Source organism: Malaclemys terrapin, chromosome 15 (genome assembly GCF_027887155.1).
Source record: "Malaclemys terrapin pileata isolate rMalTer1 chromosome 15, rMalTer1.hap1, whole genome shotgun sequence".
Classification (NCBI taxonomy): Eukaryota; Metazoa; Chordata; order Testudines; family Emydidae; genus Malaclemys; species Malaclemys terrapin.
Window position 1 is genome coordinate 13463594 of NC_071519.1, and position 2500 is coordinate 13466093.

Consider the following 2500-nt stretch of genomic DNA (forward strand, 5'->3'; position numbering starts at 1 on the left):
TCCCCCTGCGGCTCTGGGGGCCGTGGGTCCCCGCTGGAGGAAGCCGCTGGGCGCTGGACACCCGCCGTCCGTCCCGCCTGGCCAGGCCTGGCCTGGGTGGCCGCGGGGGGATTCGGGGCGGTCCCGCGAGCCGGCGCCCGGGCGCAGGGGGTCCGAGCGAGTCCGTCCCGGGCCCGGGGCCTCCCCCTGCGGCTTTGGGGGCCGTGGGTCCCCGCTGGCGGAAGCCGCTGGGCGCTGGACACCCGCCGTCCGTCCCGCCTGGCCAGGCCTGGCCTGGGTGGCCGCGGGGCGGGGGGATTCGGGGCGGTCCTGCGGGCCGGCGGCCGGGAGGGTCCGGGCCAGTCCGCCCCATGCCCGGGGTCTCCCCCAGCGGCTTCGGTGGGTCCTCCGCGGAGGAAGCCGGGTGGGGAGCCGGACCCCAGGCGCCCAGACCCGTGACCTGCGGCCGCGACCTCCGACTCGGCAGGAGCGACGAGGGGCTTTCCGGCCCGTCCCCCCCCTCTCCTTCCTCCCCAGAAAAGGAGAGAGAGCTGGCTCGGACCGGGAAAAGCTGCCTACGGCACCTGGGATTCCCAGGCGGTCACCCATCCAAGTACTAGCCAGGCCCGGGACGGTTTACCTTCCGAGATCGGACGGGATCGGGGGCGTTCGGTCCGGTATGGCCGTAGGCACCCGGCCCCCGCGCCTCCTCGCCCGCTTTCCCCTGCCGACGCCCGGGCCTGCCGCACGGTGAGCCCCGGTCGGACTGCCCCCCTGCGGCAGGGCCCCCGTCTCTCGCGGGCCCGGTCCTTTTTTCCTTCTCGAGCTCCGGGGCCCGGGCTGGCCGCCAGAGCCCCTCCGCCCGCCCGCCCTCCCCGGCGTCGGGGAAAATATTGTCCCGGACATCCAGTGCGCCCTGATCCTGTCAGCCGGGGGGGGGGGTGGGTGGGTGGGGGGCAGTCCCTCGCTGCGGCCGGGGAGGGTGAGCCCAGGGCGGCTTGCCTGCCGTCCGAGTCCCCTCTCGGCCACCAGGTCAACCCCGAGCCGAAAGGGCTGAAAATTTTTCAGAGTCCCCTCCCGGGCACCAGGTCAACCCGTGGAATCGAACGGGTTCGCCTGCTGGCCGGTTCGCTTCCCGGCCACCAGGTCAACCCGTAGGTTTGAACGGGCACGCCCGGTGGCCGCTTTCCCGTCCGGTCACCAGGTCAACCCGGATCTCCCTCCTTCCCTGGGCGCCCCCTCCTCGGAGGCGTCAGGTTCCATTTTCTTTTTCCCCCCAGACTTCCAGGGGCCCGATCCAGTCGGCCGGGAGGCAGTCCCTCGCTGCGGCCGGGGTGGGTGAGGCCAGGGCGGCTTGCCTGCCGTCCGAGTCCCCTCTCGGCCACCAGGTCAACCCCGAGCCGAAAGGGCTGAACATTTTTCAGAGTCCCCTCCCGGGCACCAGGTCAACCCGTGGAATCGAACGGGTTCACCTGCTGGCCGGTTCGCTTCCCGGCCACCAGGTCAACCCGTAGGTTGCCGACGGGGCTAGCCAGTGGCCGGTTTGCTTTCCGGCCGCCAGGTCAACCCCTAGGTTTGAACGGGCACGCCCGGTGGCCGCTTTCCCGTCCGGTCACCAGGTCGACCCGGATCTCCCTCCTTCCCTGGGCGCCCCCTCCTCGGAGGCGTCAGGTTCCATTCTTTTTTCCAGACTTCCAGGGGCCCGATCCAGTCGGCCGGGAGGCAGTCCCTCGCTGCGGCCGGGGAGGGTGAGCCCAGGGCGGCCTGGTCCATGTCTCTAGTGGGCCCGATCCTTTTTTGGGGTGTTTTTTTTTTTTTTTTTCCGAGCTCCGGGGCCCGGCCCGCCCGGGCAGCCCTCCTCGGAGGCGTGAGGCGGATTTCCCCCCCCCCCCCCCAGACTTCCAGGGGCCCGATCCTGTCGGCCGGGAGGATGTCCCTCGCTGCGGCCGGGGAGGGTGAGCCCAGGGCGGCCTGCTTGGCGGCCGGGTCCATGTCTCTAGTGGGCCCGATCCTTTTCTTCCCTTTTCCGGCTCCGGGGCCCGGGGTGGCCGGGTAGCCCTCCGCGGTGGCGTCGGCAATTTTTTTTAAAAAATCAGACTTCCGTGGGCCCGATCCTGACGGCCGGGAGGCAGTACCTCGCTGCGTCCGGGGACGGTGAGACGCTCGGCCACCGGGTCAACCCGGAGGAAGCGGGCTGGGGGGAAAAAAAAAAAAAAAAAAAAAGTTTTCCAAGTCTGAAAAATTTTCAAAGTCCCCTCCCGGCCACCGGGTCAACCCCTTTGGAGCGAATGGGTTGACCTGACGGCCGGTCGTCTCGCGGATGTCCGGAAGGGGTCGCCCAACGCCGTCTCGGCCGACCGAGGGAACCACGAGGTGGCGCCCGGTTCCAGTTTCGTACCGCCGAAGGCGGGGCTTTGGCTTTTTCGACCCGTCTTTCGAGGACTGTGTGCGGAGATTTGTGAGGACAGGTTTTTCAGAGCCTGTGAGAACCGGAGCTCAGCCTAGGGGATCAATCCGAGTA

The 2500-nt window shown here is 69.6% G+C and overlaps 1 non-coding gene across 1 annotated transcript; it reads right to left on the reverse strand.

Moving 5' to 3' along the window:
* Positions 1–551: 551 nt before the first annotated feature.
* Positions 552–670, reverse strand: LOC128823971 (5S ribosomal RNA). The gene has a single exon (XR_008442202.1). It is a non-coding gene; the product is annotated as a 5S ribosomal RNA (ribosomal RNA).
* Between the last annotated feature and the right edge of the window lie 1830 nt (positions 671–2500).